This window comes from Salvelinus sp. IW2-2015, unplaced genomic scaffold, assembly GCF_002910315.2.
Source record: "Salvelinus sp. IW2-2015 unplaced genomic scaffold, ASM291031v2 Un_scaffold2245, whole genome shotgun sequence".
Lineage (NCBI taxonomy): Eukaryota > Metazoa > Chordata > Actinopteri > Salmoniformes > Salmonidae > Salvelinus > Salvelinus sp. IW2-2015.
Window position 1 is genome coordinate 116,741 of NW_019943574.1, and position 5,655 is coordinate 122,395.

General features: G+C 45.6%; 1 protein-coding gene across 1 annotated transcript in view; it reads right to left on the minus strand.

Moving 5' to 3' along the window:
* The window catches only part of cdhr2 (cadherin related family member 2), a 59,232-nt gene extending 58,605 nt beyond the window's left edge, over positions 1-627 (minus strand). Inside the window, 1 exon segment of the mRNA XM_070440118.1 lies at positions 540-627. The gene's annotated coding sequence lies outside the window, so the exon portion shown is untranslated.
* Positions 628-5,655: the final 5,028 nt, after the last annotated feature.

Consider the following 5,655-nt stretch of genomic DNA (forward strand, 5'->3'; position numbering starts at 1 on the left):
CGTTCAAGGGGAGGGAGGAGGGAGGGAGGGGCACGGCGCAATTGAAGGGAGGGGTTAACAGAAGAATGTTTTCTTGAAGGAGGGAGGAACTCCTTCCCTCTTTTATTAAGAATTGAATCACGAGTTTATTTTCTCTCCAAAATAGAAGATTATCACGATACAGGCCAAATACCTTTTAGGAAACTCACTAATTTTATCTATGTATCACAGGAACAATCACAAATCACCATTGACGACATACCGAGACTTATTAAGCTGCCCACATATAAGTAAACCCGCTAGATTGGACCTCTTACTTCACTAGATGTCACTCTGCACGAGACACCAGAGGCTCCTAAATGATACTGTCGCTCCCACGAAAAAACTTCCAATCACCTTATTCAACATTACTCAACTGGTAAACTAAATTTACTCTCCCACTAAAACCTAATTATCTTATTCACATTATCACAATATACCCATTCAAACACATCCAGGTAAGAAAAAAAAAAATATATATCTAATTGACACAAACAAGGGTTTTCAAACAGGACCTCTACCTTTGGGTCAACTTTCTTGTGGTTATACAAGAACACGCACTAATGAAGAGGAAGATTGAAAAGAGACAGGTAACAGGTGGTTTGTTCCTATAAGGATTTACTAGACTGAACTTGGTAAGTCGTAGTGTGACACGACGCTGTTCATCACGTGGGCTGCTGGCCACCCTTACTATTCCTCCTTACCTAATTCACTGTCCCCTCTCTCTTGGTATTGTCCCTCGTCCTGCCATCTTAGCATTGTAAATGTTTAATTGTCCGCTGGACAACAGAGGGTGGATTCAACACCCGTGTAGAACAAGCGCATTAACTCAATGCTATACCCGATGCAAGGGGAGGGCATGCCGAGGCTTACAGGTTTGATTGTTGTTGTGTGAGGTGTGTGTTTTTGAGGGTTGTTTTTGTTTTGTGTGAGTTGGTGTTTGTATTGTGTTTTGTGTGATGGTTTTTTTGTGTTTGTGAGGATGGTCGTGCTTGTGCGTGTGTGGCTGTCGTGTTCTCTCTGGTACCACAGTAGATGTTGTTTGGTCAGTTAATAAAGGTGTGGCCTTGGCAATCGTGAGGGGGTAGCGGCCGCGGGCCAAAGCGAAGAGGCAGGAGGTTAGTAGGAGCATGGAAAGCGCAGCATTCACCCCGGTCCGGCCTCAGAGACCACCAATTCAAGAGGATGGCTGGTATTCAATAAGGTAGGCCTCGGCCTGCTCTCCGTAGCAGCTTTCTTATCAACACAGAGGAAGGTTAAACGAGCTAGAAGGAGGACCGGAGGGCGGGCTCCCAACCACTGCAACGCAGGCCACTCTGGGGATTACAAACCAGAGAGTCTGCGGAGCTTTAAGGCAGTTCCAAGCCCCTAGGCCTACACGTCTTTCACGGCAGGCGGAGGGAGGGCACGTGGGAGGAGCCGGTGACCCTACAGAGGTCAAACCAGGCCACAGGAACCAGGCACCTAACGCCGAACAGGTTAACCACCAGGTAGACCAGGCCACCAGTAACCGGCTAACAGGTGACCAGAAAGATCAATACTCTCAGGCATAGATGAGCTCACAAACAATTAGGTTTCTCTCAAGGTTTTGAATATTTTAAAAATATTATCCTAGGTAAGAGAAAAAACAACAGCGACAAAGTTCAGACAACACTAATGGGCCAGGCATAAAGGAAGAATGATAGTCTTTCTCTCCGTCCTCTCTTTCTAAACAGGAAAGCAGTCGGGCATCCTCTGTCCTCCCCCTGATCTCAACATCCCCGCTACCATGCCTAGAAGACGATAGTGGTTGACATGTTGTTGCACGGGTCACTCAGACGACGGTGTCCGTCCGAGTACGATGATGACAGCATCAGCATGACCAGGCGCGACAGGACCTAACTGAAAATCTCTCTGTGGGTCTAGAGCGGAGACCGCCCCTCCCCTCCGTCCCTCCCTCCCTTCCATCCTCTCCTCCCTCTCCTCTCAGCCCATCCCTCGCCTCGAGCAAGGACTACTGGAAAACTTCGTCTGTTGTCCAGCGAAGGAGCGCCCATCTCCTCCCTCCTCCCTGCGCGAGCAGGACTACTGAAACCTCTCTGTTGTCCCAGCGGAGGAGCGCCTCCCCCGCTCCTCCTTCTCTCCCCTCCCTCCCTCTCCCTCCCTCCGTCCGATGCACGTCGTTACTCTCTCTGAACAGTCCCTCTCGTGGCTCTTCTCGACGAGTAGGAGCCTTGTTCTCCTGCCTCCCTCTCTCCCCTCGCCTGTCCCCTCTCCCCCTCCCTCCCCCTCCGATGCAGAATCCCCTGTATCTGGGACAACCTCCTTTGTTGTCCAGGGACAAGTAGCTGCACTATATCAGGGAATTGGGCCCTGGTTAAAGTAGGTGCAACTAATAGGGATAACGAGGCGTAACGCATTTGGGACACACAACGTGCTCTTGTGTCTCTGTGCCAGTGAGCAGAGACCGCTCTAGTGTAGGACTTGATGAACTCGTCCAATCAGAGACTCCCCCTCCTCCCTCTCCCTCCCTCCCGTCACCTCCTCCTCTCCATTCGCCTCCCTCGCTCCACCTCCTCTATCCCGGCCGTCTCGCTCAAGTTTCACCAATGAGAGGAGCCGGACAGACAAAGATATGAGCACCTCTGCGTTCCACTGGTCATTACCCAGAATCTGCCTCCAAAACAAAAGCAAGTCTGTCATTCTAGCTGCTCACTGCAACAGTAAACAAACAAAGTGACAATGAAAATATGTAGTTCCGAGTCCCTATAGTTCAATAAAGGAAGTATATAGTTTAGCTGGTGTCTGAAAGATGGCGAGATGTAGAGTTGCTGTAAAATCTGAGACGACACCTCACACCATCAACAGTAAAATTAGTTGTATTTTTTTCACTCATGTTGGGTCCTAAATTGCCAGCCCTATTGCCTACTCCCTATGTTACTGCACTAAGCTTAGGGTGATATTTGGGACGAATCTAGAGAGACGTACCACCATCTACTTTGTTTTTCCTAAAAACCATCAAGGTGGTTATCAAGGAGTAGGGTCATCACGGATCCACCTGTACCCGAATACCACGAATACCCGAGGTCCTAGGTCCGTAACCAGATTCTAAATATGTCAGAGGTCTGGGTTTGATCTGATATTGATTTTTTAACGGATGTGAAACTGAAACTGTAGCGATGTGAAAGTGGCACGCACTTGCATTCGCTAGCTTAACTAGCTTCTCCGGTTTGATGCAGTCAAGGCTAGGTACTACTTTGTGCCCTCGATTTCTGGGATGCGTGGAACCTCTGGTCCCACGAACAGAAGAGGTCTGGGAACCGCGCTATGAGTGGCACTATAATGGGAAGAGGTGCCATTGCCGACAGCCGCCACAGAGTTTGGAGAAGGTTTTAAACTTGGGGGGGGGGGGGGGGGGGGGAGTCTTGACACCTCTTAGGTCCGATAAGGATCTGATAGGGAATCGCAAGGTCAATAAGCTAAATTTCATGCAGCCCTCCTCCAAGGCTAATCACAACTTACAGGGAAAGGGGGATTTTGTTATCTCTTAACCAGGCTAATCATAACTTACAGGGAAGAAGGGGGATTTGTATCCTCTTCACCATGCTAATCAATCAAGCAACTTTACAGGGAAGAGGGGATTTGTTATCCTCTTTTAAAGGCTAATGCAATCAATCAACTACAGGAAGAGGGGGTTATTGTTTCTCTTAACCAGGCAATCAATCAACAATTACAGGGAAGAGCGGGGATTTGTTCCTCTTACGCTAATCAGTCCAAACAATCTTCAGGGCAATAGGGGGATTTGTTATCCTCGTTAACCAGGCTAATCACTCATAACTTACAGGGAAGAGGGATTTGTTATCCTCTTAACCAGGCTAATCAATCAATTAACTTACCAGGGAAGGGGGGGATTTTTGTTTATCTCTTAACTCAGCTAATCAATCAACAACTTACAGGGAAGCAGGGGATTGTTATCCTCTTACCAAGGTAATCAACTCAACACTGACAACAGGGAAGAGGGGGATTTGTTATCCTCTTAACCAGGCTAATCAATCAACAACTGACAGGGAAGAGGGGGATTTGTTATCCTCTTAACCAGGCTAATCAACAACTTACAGGGAAGAGGGGATTTGTTGACCCTTTTGTTTACATGGGAAGGTAATCTCTCTGTCTCTTCCCAGTTTACTGTGTGTATGGAACATAGTCTGAAACACTCTGGAGTCCCCTGATTCTGGGCCCTGGTTAAAAGTAGTGTATTAATATAGAAAAGGGTGCTATTGCAGAAGGGGGAGTGGGTGCACAGTGTGGATGGAAAGCCCGAAAATATCCTCAACTAAAGCCCCATGTATAAATTATCAACTTCTGAATGATACACACACTATATTGAGAAGTTAACCGATTTAACTTTGAATACGCCTAGTCATTTTGTGGCACAGAGTCAAACCATTTCAGTAAAGTAGAATGTCCTGGATTAATTATATGATATAACAGGAATCAAGTCATTCTCCTCTAATCTTATCCTCTTAGACTTTGGTTTATGACTAGTTTAACATGGGTTTCCTCTCCCTTCCCTAGATACTGTAGTCAGGTGGTGAATGTTTTCAGTAATGATATCAAGGGCTGTATTAGCAAAGCAAAGCAGTAATTATGCAATAAAATGACAAAATTCCTGTCAAATTAAACATAAGCGTCAAGAAGTAACTAAATCTATTGTAGTTTTCTGATTGTCCAGTAGCGTAGTGTAAAAATGTATATTCCCACTGGACACACACTGGTTGAATAAATGTTGTTTCAACGTAATTTGTCAATGTACTGTGACATGAAACCAATGTGGAAAATACATCGGATTTGAAAGAAGTTATCAACCAGAATTGTTTTCAATCTAATTTCCACCAATGTTGTAAACATTGAAATGAGGGTAAAACTTTAACTTAAATACATTGACTTAACCTGATTAACAGATTGTTACATCAATCTAATTTCAACAGAATCATCAGAACTCTGTATATACGTTTAAATTGCATCAGAAATTCCACGTAGAAACGTATAAATTCTGTGTATCTTCGTACTGCAACTATTTGCACATTTCTGAAACACCGTACGTAGCTGACAATATAACACTGGAAATGTCTATATTTTTTAAACCTTTCTTGAGTGCAATATTTACTGTTCAATTCTGGTCGTTTTTATGATGATGTTTGTTTTGTGTCTTTTCACTTTTATTTATTGTTTGTTTCACTTGCTTTGGCAATGTAAACATGTTTCCCATGCCAATAAAACCCTTTGAATTGAGACAGAGAGAGAGATAGACAGAGAGAGACAGAGAGAGAAAGACAGAGAGAGTGAGAGAGAGAGAGAGACAGAGAGACTGTCCTCTCCTGCTCTGCCTCTTTCACTGAAATTCCTGCATTGTACATGCTAGATCTGCCTAGGCCTTGCTTGTGTCACACTGCTGTGCGGAAGAATAGGGGCCAGAGTCTCTCAGTAGCTAGGGTGATTGATGGGGGAAATGTAGGGGGTCTGGGGGGACAGAGGAGGGTCTTGAGGGAAGAGAAGGGTCCTGAGGAAGAGGACGGGTCTGAAGGGAAGAGGAGGGTCTGGGGAACATCTAGGAGTCTTTGTTCCTTGGACAATGAAACAACTGGGTGCAGATAATGA